Source organism: Protopterus annectens, chromosome 7.part0 (assembly GCF_019279795.1).
Source record: "Protopterus annectens isolate FY-2018-M chromosome 7.part0, PAN1.0, whole genome shotgun sequence".
Lineage (NCBI taxonomy): Eukaryota > Metazoa > Chordata > Ceratodontiformes > Protopteridae > Protopterus > Protopterus annectens.
Genome location: NC_056739.1, coordinates 96,886,264 through 96,905,569, shown reverse-complemented (window position 1 = coordinate 96,905,569; position 19,306 = coordinate 96,886,264). Strand labels below are relative to the sequence as shown.

The window sequence follows — 19,306 nt, the reverse complement described above, 5'->3', positions numbered from 1 at the left end:
GGCTGCCAGCCTAGCTAGATCGAATTTTTAGATAATTCTGTAATTTGTAAATATTAATGTAAGCCACATGCTTGTTCTCTTAAATGTAAGAAAATTATGGTAAATATTGAACTTTAAAAATGTAACCACATTGCTGTCTGCTGGAGGAAAGCTGATAAGTCAAGCATTGTATAATTGTTTGATCTCAAAACTCCAAGCCGTGATGTCTGAAGGAAGGAATTCTTCCTATTGTTTTGAGACCAGAGTTAATGGCTAGAATTTACATGTATAATGTATTTTATAGATCTGGCATCCCGACCAGCTTCAAGATCAAAAGGGCTGTTACACTCTTGAGTTTCTGTTAGCTTGGGAAACAGAGAATAATGATGTAATCTGAAATGAGTCAGTGGTACTGTGTTATCAATTTAAGGACAGAGAGAGAGAATCAGAGCATTTTGCATTTGTTTTCAGAACAGACAACATCACCAGCACTGCCTTCCTCTACATGTAAGTTTATTTTAGAACTATATCTGCTCTTAGATATAGATAGGAAATAGGAAGTCTAGTCTAGCTGTTTTCTGTATTGATTTCAGAACTTTTCTACTGTATTATTTTAAGCATTTCCTTGTGATATCTGAACTCTTGACTAGCACTGTGTAGTAAGAAGTATTGTCTTGTGCTCTTAGTATTTATTATTAAATGTTTTTAAACCTTTCAGCTGTGGCTGTTTTGTGTAGAGATAATTTAAGCTCTAGAGTACATTGCACATATATAGTGATACTGGCCAAGCCACTCCAATAAGCCTTAAAAAGTTCTGGCCACACTTACTAATTGGATAATAATATTGCACAGTAATAACTGGGCACCCTGTGATAAGGGCCTTATTAGTAGCTGATGTTAGTGGTTGGTGGAAAGTGGTACTACCGTATAGTCTGGGCAAAAGGGGCATAGCTGGAGAACCTGTGCCAGCCTTCTCCAGGAGTGTCTGTGTGTTTGTATATAACTCATATCTCAAAGTGTGTGTGTGTGTCAGCTACTTGGGCAGGGACATGAAGCACTGGTTTGACAGAGAGGGTGCTGGAGGTTTTAGCTTGACCACTAGGCTGAGATCTGAACCATATAGCTGTGCCAGTGGGGAGTCTTATTGGGGATCTGGAGAGAAAGGGAGAAACCAGCCCCAGACTGACTGTGATCTCTGTGTGCTCTTAAGGGAAATTGTACTTTACTGTGTGTGTATTTGTTATCCTTCCCAATGTGGACGCCCCTCACTGGTGTTAGTGGTGAGGATTGAGGCTCCTTCATTGCTGGGCCAGTGCACGAGTGTCACAATGTCCTTCAGAAAGGGCCTCCTTAATCAACTCTATTAGAAGAAGTATGCTGGGAACTGGTACTGAGTAGATAAAATCTCTTGGGGGTAATAATGAGTATGTTTGGGAGAGTTAAAACCATTATGCATTATAAAATATTTTCTTAAATGTTGCATCTCTTAGAGTACAAATTATAGGAGGTCATATAAGTTATACTGGTACATTTCACAATAAATACAGTTTAAATAAAATATCTGCTGTGTTAACTGTGATGCATGCTACCATGAGTAAAAAGCAGAAATAGAAAGTATTTTTGAATGACAATGTGGTACTTTGACACATGATACCATGAGTGAAAAAACAGACATACTTTAAGATATTTTTGAATGACAATGTAATATGGATTTACGCAAGGCCAGCCTTAGTAAGAGGTGGACTAGGTGATTGTGTAAGGCATCATGCTTGCCCTTCTTGCAGCAGTGCTCTTTCCATGTTTGTTTATTTTTTAGAACAATGTTTCTTTGCTTTAAAAAAATAAATAAATACTGCGCCTCAAAGAAGGAAAATGTGTCCAGAAACCTTAGTTAATTCAGGGAGCAGTGCTCAGCTCCACGTACAACATAAATCATGTTTTTAAATGTTGCAAGATTACAGGAATACAGACTTCTCAACATTCAAATGTAGGCACGATATACTTTAAGTAAAATCAAGGACGTTCTGCAGAGTTAGGGACATATTTCAATTTTAAGGAATGGAGTGGTGAGTTAGTGTTACTACTAGTTTAAAATAAGTAACAAGTAAGCCAACGAGTTTAAAATAAGGTTGGCAGTGATCATCCAAATAGTTTTTTTTATTAAACACTCATCACTTAAAACATAAGCAAACATGCATTTGCATAAAAGAAAATAAAACATATTAACATGTTCCTAGTTACAAACAGTATACATCATATTTCATGTTTTTTTTTACATAACTATCATCAATCCAACATTACATAAACTGCTGAATTCCTGTCTTCACTTAAATCTTAATCTTCCTCCCAAATATTTTTCTGCATGTGTTGTTTTCACAATTTCTGTTTTTTTTTTCTTTGTAATTTGCTCCTACACTTTTCTAAAGATTCCATTTCCAGTTCTTTTATCTTTGTTGTAATATTCAGTACTTCAAATATAGTTGGTTTAGATGTTGATTTCTGTTATCCAGTAATTCTTATTTGCCAGCCGCCAGAATTAAACATAGCAAGTCCTTACTATATCTAGACAATTCAGATCTTATATCCCAGTTCAAAAAATAAATAAATAAAATAATAATAATGATAATAATAATAATTTCTATAGTTACACCCATTTGCTCACTCAGTAATTCTGACAGACTACTCTATGGGGAATTTTTGAAGTCTGCCAACTCATTACACTCCCAAAACAAAGCTTCCCAGTTACCTCTTTCTTGTCAATCACAAACTGCAAGATTTGCCAGCTACCTGAGGAAAAATTCTTTGGAGTCTGCTTGAGGTATAAAAATACTTATGTAAACATCTCCAGGCAAAAATTCTAAGTCTTCTAGACTTTGTTGCATACTTGGGAGTTATACATATTCCCTTCTATTGTTTCCTTGTGAATTGCTTATCCAATCTCTCTTCCCAATCTTTTCTAATCTCCTCTGATTGATTCCTATAGTTAGCATGCAATATTTTATATGCCCTACTAATTAGTCCTTTTTTAACAGCAGATTATGTTCTAGATTTTTAGTAACTAAAAACTCTACCAGAGCAGGTCTTTCACTCAGGATTCCCCTCTTCCTTTCTTTTTGCTTACACTCTATTAATCCCTGATAGAGATGGCAGTCTCTAGCCTGCAGTGCAGTCCAAATGTCTTCTTGACCTTTTCCCATCCCTCTCTTAGTTACTTACTGCAAACACCTTGGCTCTTTTGCCAGTTTTCTCAAATAAATTCCAGCCCACCTCTTGCTCATTTTCTGCATATTAAACTAAAGGGAGTAAAACAATGTCACTGTTTGTATATTACTATCCATATACATAAACAAGAACTATCACTTTCTCAGTTTTTGTATTATATTTTGATTAGTCTCTTCTTACATATCCTTAGCTGCCATAGCAGAATCCTGTTTAATCCATCCTCCCAAGTACTTTATTTTGTTGTGTCTTTACTCATGGGTATTGCTGGACCAACTGATGTGTGGTTACATAGATAAAAGCTATAGCCTTTGTTTTATATTCATTCATTTTATATTCTGAAAAGACTTGAAACTGTATCAAGATGTTCCACACACCAAGATGTCCTTTTCGGGTTTTATCAGGTACAAATAATATAATCTGCAAATAAAGCCAAACTTTCTTGATTACCATACAAATCCTTAAATTTCATACTCCCTTATTTTTTTTTGCCAGTGGCTCCAAATCTAAAGCAAACAACAAAGGGACAAGAAGACACCTCTGCCAGGTTCATTTCTTCAGACACTACTTGTCCAAGAGGAACTCTTACACGTTAATGTTTGCTTCAGATCCCTCATATATTTTCTTAATTAGCCTTATTATTGTATCAGGGAATGCAAATGCTTCCATTGCTCTCCTCATAAAATCCTAGCTTACTCTGTTGAACGCTTTCTCTGCATCAAGACCCACCAATAATAGTGGTGTTTTTCTTACAATCTGCTTCCCTCTGGATAATCATTGTACTATTTAATATTGTCAAATGTTTGCCTCCCAACCATAAAACCACATTAATCCATATCAATCAATTTTGGCAATACCTATGCCATTCTTTTAGCTATTATAGACATAAACACTTTATAGTCATGGTTTAAATTTGAAACAGGCCTATATGAAGCTGGATCTGATTGATCTTTACTGTCTTTAGGTATTACAGCCACCACATCTTCTTAGAGGATGTTGATACTTCCCCTCCTTTTAAAATACTGTAAAACAAAACCTTCTAGATGTTTATCACTTTCTTCCCTCCAGGCTTTCAAACTTCTACAGAAATACCACCTGTTCCTGGAGACTTTCCTGCAGATTGCTTGTACAGCACTATTTTAACTCATCTCCTCCTATCTTAGCTGTTAATTGTTGGGCCTCATCTACTTCTAACCATAGCATACTTCAGTATTCCATAAATATTTCCATATGTGCTCTTTCTTGATTTCCAAATTTCTCTGCTTTGTGCAAATTTTTATAAAATTTCTGAAATATCTCTAATACCTCTACAGGATCTCTGATTATTTTTCTTGTTACAGGCTACATACCATCCAGATACTCCCTTATTTTCTCTTTAGCAGTCTGCAGTTGCACCTCTTCTTGTTCTTTATGATTCTCCTAATTCTGCAATACTTTAACCTTTGTCAGCCGCTCTAAATAATTCAGGTTGCTTCTCAACCATAATTCCTTCTTGTTTCATTTCTACCCTATTTTTAAACTCCACTTTTATTTTATCCCACTCACTAGATATAACTTGTGATGACATTTCTATCTTCTCTAATAACTCTCATATAACGTCTACACAGGTAAGTGGGGAATCACCAGTGTCTCATTTTTTATGTCATCACCCTGCATATTTATCTTAGTTGTTATTAGCTCATGATCTGAAATAGTTATTGGATGCGTGTTATAGCTTTCAGTTAAATGCATGTATTCCTGTGAAATATAATTTCTATCTAGTCTAACCCTGCTATTATAATATGGGAAATAATATGTACATTTTCTCAGAGTTTTCACTACTGAATTCATATCTTCCATATCAAATATTTTCATAAACGTCTTCAGAAATCTATCATCTTTTGTTATATGTTCCTTTCTAGGTCCCTCGGATACATTCTCACTATTGCAAACCATATTCTAATCCCCACCTGTAAGCAATATTCCCTGCTGAAAGCTGATTATTTCTCCCAAAATTTTTAAGCTCTATAATAACAGTTTTAGGTGGAATGTAAGTATATGCTAGTGTTAATTCTTCTCCCTTGCCAGTACTACCACAAGTCTACCATTATTATCGTTTTTCCACTTCTATCACTATTGGAGCTACTCTTGCAATTAGTATAAGTATTTCCCTTTTCATTTGCCCCAGATATTGTGGTGAATATCCCTCCTGAAATCCTTTCTTTATCAAATTCACATGCTCACTTCTTTCCATATATGTCTCCTGTATTATAACAATTTGCACTGTGCCATTTCTTAATATAATTCAATACTCCTTCCTTTTTTGTCTGTACCTGTGAGGGCATTCATGTTCCAAAATAATATGAATAGTGTAGCCATTATGATAAGAAGTTATTATTCCCAACAGTTATATATGACAGTTTTTAAATGTCTACTTCCAGCTTTTGTGTTGCATGTACCCACTAATGTTTGGCAGCTTGATCTTTCAAATAGTTGTTTCTCTTCATCTCCATTTGAACCTATGCCATATTTTACAAGACTTTTTTTGTTTTAATGCAAACCCTCAAAAAATCACTCCCCCAGAACACATTCATTTAAACACACAAAACTGTGTACATTTTCAAATAATGAAATTTAACCATCCTGATAAGAACAATTGTTCCAAATGACAGCTCTAGTCACAGTTATTACCTAACCTAAAATTAAGGTTGTCAATGCTGAGATGCATGCTACAGTCTGTGATCCTACTTAAACTAATTGATTTCTGTTCCTGTGTTATTTTCCCTCCTTGATGTGAAAAATAGCCGGCATGCTTTTAGAAAACATAAACTTTCAGCCTTAAAAAAGTGTTCTGGCTTTTATTACTTACCCTTGTAGTCAGCTTCTCACCATGGAAACATAAGAACGAAATGTACAGCTAGCCTGTGCTGCAGACTTCTCACATCACACTGAATATTTATTTGCTAAAGGAAAACTTCATTACATTCAGTGCTCCCTTATTTACTTGCTTACACAAAAAATGTGTTACTAGATTAAGCCAAGGGATTTAATCCAGAGATTCAGCTATGCAAACATAAGAGAAAACATAAACTCTTCATTTATTAAAATCAGTGCAGCACTTTTACACCCCATCCCCCAACCCAGTAAGTCAGGATATCACCATATTAAGTTAAAAGTGCTTTAATCCAGCCTTTCTTCTGTTTTTACATTATAATGTTTACATTTCTTAAAACTCAAAAAGAGTTCTGAAGAAGTCTTTACCTAGACAAAAGCGCCAGACTGCTATCACTTGCTATTTTTGCTGCTTGTTGATTTTAATAAATCGGTTGGTGATATTTCTCAGCTGTTGGTACTGGTCTTTTTGGGTACCTGGATCTCCACTCAAGTTTTTCATTTGTTTGGTTTGGTTCTTGGTTTGTCAGAAGAAAAAAGGCACTTGTTTACTTTAACATCTTCATCACATACAATAATTGAAGATGCTTTACTATATAACAGTTATGCAATTCATATCATGAAATGTTTTATACAAATACTGTTAAGAACAAAATTGTTTCACTTGTAGTTACTTTTTCCCTTTCCTTTTAGTGTCCTTCCTAACATTAAAAACATGACGTGGGGTACATGCTTTTCAGTAACATCACTAAATGTCCAATCTTTCCACCATTTCTTGGGGTTTGGCTTTATTGGCCTGAAATTGTCCATTAAAACAATGAAATAAGTCATGGGCATTCAGAATCGCCAATTAGCTGAAACACCTGGTGTTCATAAGGGTCATTTGCATATATTCTATTGGCCTCTGATTCAAGAGGTTTGAGAGGTCACTCATTGGAAGTTCCAGCTTGGCTGGAGTTTTCATTTAGTTTTTACTGCTTGTTTTTTCTGTGTGACCTTCTCACTCAATGTTTTAGTTTGTAAAGCCATATTTCACAAATGTGATTGATGCTTTATAATCTCACATTTATTTAGTAATTTCAGTGTTGCTGGTCTTCTTCCTGTTCATCTCCATCTCCAAACTCCAGACTCCAGTTCAAGTCCAAGTTGCTCATGATTCTTCTAGTCAACTCCTGTGCTTTTTTATGTCTCTCAAGTATTTTTCTCTGGAACATGAGAAAAGGTTTCACTGGCAAAGTCTCTTTATGAACTTTATTATCAGAAGACTATGGAGCAGAGCACCCTTCTGTTTGATGGCTCAGTTTTTATTGGACATACTTTTGCATTTCCTGCCTAGCCTGTTCTACATCATAAAATTACTTTGATTCTCCTGGAAAAAATATTCTGAAGACCGGTGGATACAGCAGCTTGAATCTCATACCTGTCTCTTGACATTCCCTGATTGCTGGGATAAATGTGTTTCTCTTCTGCCTGGTGTACAGAGAATGATCATTTTCCACAAAAACTTTACTGCCTTCAATTTTAATATGTTGTCCTTCTGCCTCAGTTTTGTAAGGATCAGCTGTTTCTGGTGGTATGATTACATCTTTACTAATGCAGGTTTTAGCTGCTTTCTCGTGACCAGGTTTGAAGAATGCACATGATATGCTCTTTCAATTAACAACTCCTGCTGTGGAATACCAGTCCAGTTGCTTCTTTGTGCTTTCATAAAATTAATACAGTCTGTTCTTTCCAGGTTCTCCAGCAGAAAATCTTGACACTTTTTTCTGCCTGTCCTGTCTTCCAACCATAATTTTTTTAAACAGCTCTTTTTTACCAGTCTCATACTCAGCCAACAGTATCTTCATTTCAGCCTATGATTTTACACTTTTATCATATCATCTGAACAGCTATTTAAAGCTTTTGCCATTTTTCCAGAATTTTGTTATTTCAGTTTATATACTCCTTCAAAGTTTCATTTATTGTTATCAGCTCTGAGCACATTTGATTTATTTTTTCCTCTAGATTACTGGAAGCCATGCCTTGCATCAGAACTGGAGTTTGAACTGCTTTTTGCTGAATAGCTGCAGGATTCTTCCCAGTCAGTGTTTTGTCTTCACCTTTTCTAGCTTATTTTCTTTCAGGCTGTCTTCTTCTTTGCTGGCATCCATGCAGTATACTTACTAGCCAGTAACTGAATTTACTAAAAATGACAGAGTTACTGGCCCGTATCTCTCAGTTTCTTTATCTGTACTCAGGGAGCTGAAATTAAGCTGTCGATCATTGTGCAACCGAAGTCCAACCAGTTTTTGATAGTAGTTTTGGCTTTGCTTTGTGGGCCATTGAGGTGAGAAGAGTGGCACTGTGGTGAGATACGTGGTATTTTTAAATTATTGCTGGCAGCAATCAACCAGATATGTATGACAATATTTCTGGCTTTGTGATTTACCTAGACAGTTGAGGTAAGATAAGTGGTATTATTTTTACAGGGATGCTGGCAATGATCAATGTGATATTTTGGACAATATTTCTCTGGCTTTGTGATTTATGTGGAACAACTTGGATTGACATACATGTGTGCTAACTTCCTTGTGTGGACTGTGACAGTGAAATATTACATTGCCGTCATATATAGCAATCAACAAATTGGAGAAAATTACAACAGAATTGAGGACAGATTCAGAAATAGTCAGGGACAATCAGGGACACTTTTAAAATATTAGTACTATTAACTTAAGGAACTGACAGATAAGAAAATGTGGATTAATATCCATTTTGAAGTAAAAAGTCTATAATTATTAAGTGTAATTCACCACCTTTTCTCCAAAGGTCAGCATTTTTAACAGGGTTAGGAAGGACAGAACTAAAATGTAAGTAAAAATCAGGGGCTTTTGCGAGGTATGCCATCAGATGTCATAGCTATAATTGCTTGGTGGGGGTTGGCTGGATGAAATTAACTGATCCTCTTGTCATTTGATAAGTTTAAAAAATGTATTTTCTGCCTTAGCAGGACTACTGTGTATTTGTGAGAAGTAAGATGAACTACATAACTGAAACACCTGATGTGCATGGGCAGACATGGCATAATTGCAGTTTCTCTCTTTTTTTTTTGGAGGAGAATGATTAGTTGTCTGCTGCTGTTTGCTTATTATTTGGTTTTGCAGGACTCATGTGATGATAAGAAGCAACATGCAGTGTTTAAATGTGTGGCAACTGTTTGTTTGGAAAATAGGTGAAATACATGGTTAACATGTTTTATCATGATCTTATTTCTGAATTGTACATAGAAGTGACTACAACTGCTTGGTGAGGGTTGTCTGGATAAAAGTAACTGACCCTGCTGTCATTTGCTCAGCTGAGCACTCAGCTAGGTATTACAGAGTACCTAGACCTTTAGAAATTCTGGGGGCTGGGGACCCCACACACCAAGGCTGTAAAAGTGGATTTTGACTTGGGTTTAGTAATTGCCTGTCAGATGAACCCCACCTAGTGTAAAACCAGCCCTGTTCATAGGTTTACATAAAAGGTCTTGTACTTGTGTGGGGTACTGGGACAGTGTCATTATTTTTTTTAACATTCATCTCAAACCATGGAGGTTGCTGCATCTTGTGTTGGGCTGCAAACAATGTGGTCATTATTTCTTTAACATTCCTCACAAACTTTAGAGAGTTCCAAGGAAGGTCGCTATAGTTGTAAACATTACTGTAATCATTATTTTTTTTTATTTTCTTCACAATCAAACATCTGGTGCAAATAAAGCTGGCTGACTTTTGGGGGGGAGTGAATAAGCATGTTGTTTATCTGTGTCAAACAGCAAACATGTTCTGTTCTGTTTGTCTTTCAAGTTTTGTCCCACTCTGACATCAGAAGGGTACACAAACGCTGGCTGTCTTTTGAAGCTAGGGGGTGAGAAGGTATGCTGTGTATAAATATGACTGCAGCAGCTTCATATATGACTACAGGCATTATTCCTTAATTTTAATCCCAGTTTAACACCAGAGGGGGATACACAGCAAGTGAATACCTATTTTGAGTTGTGGAGGTGCTACTATTCCCAGATATATGTATCCTCACAAGCATTTGTTATATCATGTTTATTGTGCAGTGGTATTTGTGCATTGAAGGTTAGGTGCAACTTATTCCATCCAGGAAACAAAAATGTAGGATTGAATTTCTTTTCCATATGCATGATTTTTGTTCAGGCCACCATTTGTTCAAAAGGTTGGAAAAAAGTTCAAAAAACCACTTCAGAACATCTATAACCCTATGACTACTGGGTGCCTAGCAGAACCTGGCTTAATTTAATTATTACAGGGTAGTCTTGCTCAGTTATGATGTGCTGAAAGGATGCAAGAAAAAGAAGAGTTGAAGAGTAAGACTGAATTTCTTTCTGTTATCATTTTTTTTTGTTCATGCAATCATTAGATGAAAGTTTTTTAAAAAAAACCTCTGTAATATGCATCGTGGAGCATCCAGAAACATCATGGTTTAATACTGTTATTCTGACTGCAGTTATTAAGTGTAGAATTGGTTAGTTTGGATTTGCTGAAAAGATGCAGGTAAAGACTACATTTCTGTCTTTGATCATGGTTTTCGTGGATCTATATCACTTCAGCGAAGTGACACTTCAGTGAACAGCATTTCATTGGAAATGCAGCTCATTGAATTCCGCTCATGTTGGGGGCTGTGTCCCCTAAACCCCTCTCTAATTATATATAGGGCAAGTTTCCCAGCCCTCACTGTACCACGATCTTAGTATGAACAGTTCGATGAATGGCATGTTCGATATAAGTGCACTGAAGATGCCGTTCGCTGATCTGATTTTTTGCTGAACTGCTAGGGACCCGTTTTTTTTTTTTGTTTGGGCAATCATTGGATGAAAAGATTGTTTAAAGGACTCTAAAATGCATCTCAGGGCATCTAGAAACCTTATGATTTCTGGCCGCCTTTTGGCCCCCAGATCTCTGGCTTGATGCAGTTGTTTCCTCTACAGTTGTCAGACTGCAGTGTTGCCTAAACTGAACTTATTGGATGAATGAATAAATTAATAACTTCAGGGGAAAAAAATGGAAGAGTAAGTCAAACTGTAAGGAAAAAGGAAAGGGAAAAAAAAACATAATCTGGATAGTGTGAGTAGGCCTGGATCGGTGTGTGTGTGTGTGTGTGTGGGGGGGGGGGTTGCATGGAGCCTTTTCACCTCAGACACCATTTTACCCAAGGCTAGTCTTGGATTTACAGTCAAATGGTTAGTGGCCATTTGAGGGTTGTAAAATGTATTGTAATTAAAAGATATGTACACAGCATGCAGTCGAAACATGTCACTATTCCTGCTTAATGACTAAATGTTAAACAAATCATGCCATACACTCAGAGGTTCTGCAAAGAATAAACTGTCACGTGTGAGAAATACAAACAAAAATAAATAAATAAACAACACCAAAACAAGAAAACAAGCTAAATTAATGTAGGGCATAAGCTATCAAAATGTGTTCAATCAAACTTTTTCCATGTTAAGTGCTTTGTGTAAACATGGAATTGTACATGTGATACAAATGTAGCCTCTGAGGAAATATTTATATTCATGTACTAGACGAGACACTTTCTATGCTGTTACCAGATAAGTGCAGAATTCTCAGCCATTCAGTATGGGACAAATAATCTCATAAACAAATGTGCAGTACTACGCAAGCAACCTTTTTTCTTAAAGTAAAAGTTAGATAAAACACTCACACATGGCATAATTTCTATAACAGCATTTCAGATGTGACATCAGGTGAAAGTACAGTTGTGTACACTTACCATGAATGTAGATGTTCGAGTGTATTCACTGTTGCAGTCATCACATTTGGGTTATCTGCTTGCAGTAGCCCTCAGTCGGCCTGATTATCAAAGTCTTTGGTCCTGCATTAGTTGCTGTCTCATCTTCCTTGACATCAGGTAGTCAGGGGTATAAAGCATGCAGCCGACGCCATTACATCAGTTTTTCTTGCCCCAGATGTCAGGTGCCCCCCCATATATATATAAGGTTATACCTCCAACAAAAAAGCAAATACACCAAAAGGCTTTTAAGTATAGTAAAGGAGAATAGAGGTATAGCCAAAAGAAGTCATGGGGCTGGAGGGAGGATAACCAGGACTGCAACAGTGAATACGCTCAAACATCTACATTTATGGTAAGTGTACACAACTGTACTATGTACTTCGTGTTTCACTGCTGCAGTCATCACATTTGGGTAGATTCCCAAAGCTAAGGATGGGAGGAGGAATTTAGATAGCATTAGGACCAGCTATAAGGCCCTGCAAGACTGCAGTGGCAAAGCCAGCTCTGGATTTAGAGAAAATTGGCAAATGGTAATGCTTGGTGAAAGTATGTACAGAACTCCAGGTAGCAGCTTCTAGGATGTCTCTGGTAGGGACACCTCTGAGAAAGGCTGTAGAGGTAGATGCAGCCCTGGATGAATGGGGTCTAATCCCCTGTGGGATAGGCTTTCCATGGTGCTTATAGCAGAAATGAATGCAGTGGCCTAGCCATTTACAAATGGTTTGCTTTGAAATAGCCTTCCCCTCTGCCCCTGCAGCAAATGCCACCAGCAGCTGTCCAGATTTCCTTTGAGGTTTAGTTCTGTCCAAGTAAAATCTAAGTTGTCTGTGCACATCTAAGGAGTGCAGTATCCATTCCCCTTTGTTCTGTGGATTAGAAAAGAAGGTTGGCAAATGAATGGACTGATTAAGAGCCACACTGGATACCACGTTGGGCATGAAAGAGGGATTGGTCCTGAGGGACACCCTGTCTGCATGAAAGAGTATGAAAGGCTCCACTGCCATAAGGGCCTGTAATTCAGATACCCTTCTTGCTGAAGTGATTGCTAAAAGGAAAGCTGTTTTCCAAGAAAGGAATTTTATATCTGCAGTTGCAGCTGGCTCAAAAGGAGGAAGAGTGAGCTTTTCCAATACAAAATTAAGGTCCCAGGCTGGAGTTGGGGCTCTCCTGGGTGGTCTTAAGTTTTTGGCCCCTCTGAGGAACTGCTTGAGCAGTGGGTGAGAAAAGAGGGATGGTTCTGTGTTGTAATGAGCTGAAATGGCTGAGGCGTGAATTTTGATGGAGGAAAAAGAAAGGACCTTGTGAAGCATCTCAGTTAAGTATTGAAGTATCTGAGGTAAATTGGGTGCTGCTGTGGCCATCTCTTGAGTTTGGTTCCAGGCACAGAATCTTTTCCATTTTTCAGCATACAATTTTCTAGTACTAGGCCTCCTTGCCTCCAAAATGACATCCAACACTTGTTTACTGAGGGATGGTAACGGACAGATTAGGTAATTAGCCAGGCTGCCAGGTTCAGGGTTTTGAAGCTGGGGGTGCAGAATCTGGCTCTCCTGCTAAGACAGCAGGGTAGGGGTCTGAGGTAGGTGCCATGGGGCCAGATGTGACACACTATGCAAGAGGGGGTACCAGTGCTGGTGTGGCCAGTCTTGTGCAATCAGTATCATCCTTGGTTTATCCTGTTTGATCTTTAGTAGTACTTTGGAGAGGAGGAAAGGCATAAACTGATAGATTTTTCCAGCTGAAGGACAGAGCATCCACTTTCCAAGCTTGTTTGTGGGGAGTCCTTGTGCAGAATTTGTCCAATTGGTAGTTCTGGGGGGAGTCAAACAGGTACATATCTGGGATCCCCCATTTGTTGATTAACATGTTGAAAATCTTTGGTTCCAGTTTCCACTCGCGTAGGTCCATGAGATTTCTGCTTAGTTCGTCTGCCAGTGTATTTAGTTTTCCTGGCAGGAATTGAGCCTGTAGATGCACTTGGTAGCTCAAGGCTGTGTTCCACAGAGCCATGGCTAGTCTGCAGAGGGGGTAAGAATGCGTACCTCCCTGCTTGTTTATTTACCACATAACAGTGGTGTTGTCTGTGTTTACCATTAATTGTCCTGGAAGAATGTGGTCCTTGAAGGCTGTCAGAGCATTCTGTATAGCTAACATTTCTTTTTGATTGATATGCAGGTGCATTTGACTTGGGTTCCATTTGCCCTGAATGCACTTCCCTGCCAGGTGAGCCCCCCATGCATAGTGTGATGCATCTGTTGTTAGGGTTTGGGCAGCAGGGGGTAGAATGAATCGTAGTCCTTTGTTTGGTGGCAGGCCTCTGCCCACCAAAGGAATTCTAACCATAGGCAAGGTATGACAGGAATCATTGCTTCTAGATCCTGAGTATGTTGATACCATAGACTTTTTAGATACCATTGTAGTTTCCTCATATGCAGTCTTGCATATGGAATTAGTAGAATGCACGAGGTCATGAACCCCAAGGCTTGCAGTATTTGCCTTGCAGATAGCAGGATTTTTGTGGCCACTAATTTGAAGTAAGATGTCAAGCTAATTTGTTTCTCTGGCATGAGGAAGTTGTGTTCAAGCTTGCTCCCAGGAATATAATTTTTTGACAGGGTATCAGATGTCATTTATTTTCATTTATGGTGTACCCCAGACAAGTTAACACCTTTTGTACAGATGCCAGATGATTCAGAAGTATGTTCTGGTTTTCTGCCTGAATTAGACAATCGTCCAGGTATGGGTATATGTGAATATTTCTTTGCCTGCAAAATGCAATGACTGGAGCTAGGCACTTTGTGAATACCCTGGGCGCAGTAGATAAGCCAAAGGGCAGTGCAGAGAACTGATAGTGCATGCAGCCTGCTTTGAAGCGTAGGTATCTTCTGCAAGATTCCCTGATTGGGATGTGCAGGTAGGCTTCCTTTAAATCCAGTGTTGCCAACCAGGCATCTTTGCCTATCATGGGAAGCAACTGGTAAAGAGTTAGCATCTTGAATTTTGGAATCTCCAAAAAGGTGTTTAGGATAGACAGGTCCAGGATAGGATGCCATGAGTTGTCTTTTCTGGGTACCAGGAAAAGCCTTGACTAGAAATCTTGTCCCTTTTCCTCTTCTGGTACAGTCTGAATAGCCTTTAATCTTAAAAGAGAGAGTACTTGCTTTTGAGCCTCTGCCCACTGATTTTGGGGTAGATCTGACCAACCGTTTGGGGTTGGTAACGTGTGGAAGTGAAATCTGTATCCTTGGGAAACTATGTTTAAAACCCATTTGTCCTGGGTAATGAGTTCCCAGTTTTTTGCTTGCAGAGCAATCTTTCCCCCTAAAGGAGCAGTCAGTTGAGAAGTGCTTAGAAGTTTTAAAATTAAGTCATTGAGACTGCTTACCATAGGGGGAGTCTTACTACTCCCTGATTTGGAAGTGGGAGCCCCCCCACTGCTTTGTCCTGTGTGTACCCTGGGACTGAAGCCTGGGTGTTCTGCTGGTTCTGGGTTTGAACTGAGAAGGCCTGGAAGAGGCAGGAAAGGACCAATTTTTTGAGGGCCAATGCCTACTAAATCTAGGAGGTTGCACTTGTAAGAAATCTTTAACAGTTTGCATAGATTTAGCTTTTTCCTCCATCTTTTTAAGAACTTCTTTTGCTTTGTCACCAGACAGACGGTCCTGATTTAAAGGAGCATCCAGCAATTTAGTTTTAACATGATCTGGCAAAGATTGCTCCCTAAGCCAAGCATGCCTTCTAAGTACAGACCCGGTGACAGCAGCCCTGCAAGATGCCTCTAGTGAATCAGAACCACATTGCAAAGTATGTTTTCCATCCAGTTCAGCAGAATGCATTAAATCTTGTAAATCCTTATTTTCAGCCCAATCAGGAATCAACATCATTTTCTGTTTAAGCAATCCAATGATATGCTGTTGATACTTTAACATATGAAACTGACAATATAAGGCCCTGATGGCCAAGGTTGCAGAGGTGTATACCTCCTTACCCCATCTATCCATGGCCCTAGAATCTCTATCAGAGGGGGTAGGATTTTTGGCAGTAGTAGCCTTAATGCCCTTGGGTCCCTGTGAAATGGTTTCAGGATCCGCAGTAGGATTTTTAAAAAGGAACTTGTGAGAATCAGGAACCCTGTAATTATATATCAGGTTTTCTGGGAGCAGAAGGTAAGGAGTTGGGCCAAGCTAGATTCCAAAAAGGCATGTCAATAATGTCCAGCACAGGATGGATAGCTAAAGGCCTGTGTTGGGGCAGGAGTAAGAAATCTCTAAGCCTCTTTTTAGAATCAGAGTAATCCTGGCTTTCCCAGTGAAAATGCATCCTAAGAGTATACAAGGTTTCGCCAAAAGAAAAATCCTCTGGGGGAGAAGCAGAGGGAATAGAGTGCTCTGCATCAGAATCCTCATAGGTAGATAAGGGTAAATCCTGGTCATCAGAGGAGACATACATTTCAGAATCCTGGTCAGAAGTATCATAAGTAAATTCAGCCCTAGGTCTCTTAGAGGGGGAAGGGTGGCTTCCCCTGATTAAAGTAATAAGGTCTTCAGCCATTCTTATAATTGTTTTTTTAGGCATAGAGGCCTAACCATGTGGTCTGGGCATCGGTTTCCTAGGCATGGTTCTAGTTTTAGGCCTAGAAGAAGATGGCATCGGTTTAATATGGAAGTCAGTAGGCCTGAATACACCCTCAGAAGCCGGTGCCTACACAGCGGCTCCGGACCCATCCACGTTAGAGACATCCACAGGTTTCACAGTTGAAGCATCTCGTGGCATACCGGACTCCAAATGGATCTCAGTAGAGGCCTGCGAATCTGAAGTAGTGGGTATCAGGGGCTGCGAAAGCACCTCACTGAGTGCTGACGAACTGGCGACTAGCTTAGGAGAAGCATCGTCGGCAGCTTTGGACCTAGGCGGCCTGTCTCTGTCTTTATCTTTGCATTTTTTCGGAATGTCGGTAGTCGGTGGCTTACCGAAGACATATCTGGATAATTGAACCGAGTACCAAAATATTTAGAAGCAAAAATGTACCGACGATGAATAGTTCATGGTTTAAATAAGGCACAAAACCAACAGCGAGGTACATCGTGGTCAGGGCCTAGGCAAGGAATACAGTACGAATGAAAATCTTTGAGGTATTTGCTTTCCACAAGAAATACAATTATTGACTTTTACTGACATCGGTTTAGAGCAAGAAAAAGTTTCTCCAGTGGGGAACTTAGCTTTAGTTGAAGACTTCAGTTCTTAAACTCGAAAACGAAAATTTCAGGAGTCGGCACTTGCGAACTGCTTCTGCTTCGGGCACTGCACGGCAAGAAAGACTGATGTAATGGCGTCGGCTGCATGCTTTATATCCCTGACTACCTGACATCATGGAAGATGAGACAGCAACTGACGCAGGACCCAAAACTTTGATAATTTGGCCGACACCTTCCACGTGCCCAAACTGTAAGGCAGCTCGAGCTGAGCTGACTAAATGTCAAATCTGGGTGCCAAGTCTTTCAGGGCTTTGCTGCCACCAAAGAGTACACTCCTCTAAGGCTTTTGAGGATTGAGTGTCAGCTTGGTGCTTTTCCTTTGCTGGGCAGATAAGTTTCCTCTGGGGAAAAATCTTCTGTTTTGGAAATATTGTATCTGATGATGTCAATTTTCATTCAATCCTCAACTACTGGGTTCATATCCAATCCCGCCGATTTGACTTGGCCGTTGCAAAAGCTTGTGGCATCTTTGAACTCTCGAGCTTCTCCCTTATCTGCAATGCACCAACCCCGTTCACCTCAGATCTTGTTTGCCACTTGACAGCGAAAGACGTGGTGACTGAATCCTCTCGAGCTAAGTGTAATTTTTTGTCAGAAAGCTTTGTTTTTCTTTTTCTAAACTTTAAAACAGTTAAATCTTATCTCCCTTATCCATCTCCTATTAGTTAGATAATTTTCACTCACTTTTCATTTGTTTTTGTACTCTAAATACTACTGTTAGTATTCCTGTCCACTTTTCTACACTATGTGTAATATATAGTTGCTATCGTTGGTAATTTCTCTTCTCTCTCTCTCTCCTTTTTTCCAGCTGTTGTTGTTATGAAAAAAAAAGAAAAAATGTTTCTTTAGTTTCTATAACTATCACTTTAACCTTAATTCTTTATAGTGCAGTTTATTCACTGCCTGTATGTTGCTGTTCTGTGTAATGGCTGAAAAAGAGAAAGGCCCTGAGGGGTTTAAGAAGTGCTCTAAATGTGGGTATAAAATTCCATTCTCAGATGCTCACACATTCTGTTTGTACTGCCTAGGTCCACGACATTTACAGAAGGACTGTGGCATTTGTCATGGATTTAATCCAAGAGCACTTACAAAGAGAAAGAACAAATTGATTCTTAAAGGAATGTTGCCTACCTCTTTTGAGGATGCGTTATCTGGAGTTTCTCCAACAATATCAAAAAAGTCAAAGTCACCCTCTCCGAGTCCTTTCCTCTTCATCCTCAAAGGCTTTGGAGCAGGCTAGGAAAAGACCAATATCTGGAAATTCTGAACATAAAATGGGCAAAAGCTTCAGATCAGACTTCTTCCTCAGATTCAAACCATAAAGAAAAACCTTCCTCGATCCAACCTCAACAATGGATCCTTAACAAAAGAGAATTGATTTATCGGATCTGACCACATTGGATCCAACAAAAAGTTCCACTTCGATACATATACCACAATCTAGACATTCTCCCTCTGTGGCCCAGTGCCTTTGAGGGTTCCATCACTATTCCTGGAAAAAACAAAATCTCCATTCTGTCCTATCCACTCACTCTTCCAGGAAACTCATGGAAGAAGACATAGAGAGACGGGTGAGAAAGATTCTCTTGGTGCAGAGCCAGTCAGGTGTCCCATCGGTTCCTACTCATTCAGATCAGGAGATCCATTTGACTACTACACCACCCTTACCAGTTCTTCCTCTGATTCTGTACAGGACCTCAGACCCCTTGGGTCCAAGTTGCCTGGCACTGTCTTGCTCCGATCCGTGGATTACCTTATCCTCAAAACCAAAGTTGGCACTGAGAACTTTGGTCCAGTTGGAACCAGAGAGCTCTCAGAGCTGAGACTACCCTGTCAGATCCGAGGTGTTAAAGTCGACTATGAAGCTTTTGGAGCTGTTTCTGCACTTTGAGGCCTCGGCAAGGGTTAGATCAACTCTGACGTCTGCCTCAGGAGGGGTGTCTTTGGAGCAGGATTGGACCAGGATCCAAATGCTTTCCCTCTCAGACCCAGGTTCCTATCCCTCTCTGGGACAGTCTGCCTTTGAGGTTATGGACAGGGCCATGTCTACATCATTGACACAGAAGGTTCCTTCTCCCCCTCAGAACCTCATCCGGTTACCTTTCCATTTCTACATTTGTAGTCTCACTTTTTTCTCCGTAGGGACAGCTGGTACTGAAACCCCAGGTTTTCCAGCAAGGTAT

General features: G+C 39.2%; 1 protein-coding gene across 1 annotated transcript in view; it reads right to left on the bottom strand.

Annotated features, from left to right (window-relative positions):
• The window catches only part of LOC122805891 (troponin T, cardiac muscle isoforms-like), an 859,218-nt gene that overhangs the window by 253,533 nt on the left and 586,379 nt on the right, over nucleotides 1-19,306 (bottom strand). The gene's annotated exons all lie outside the window — the stretch shown is intronic.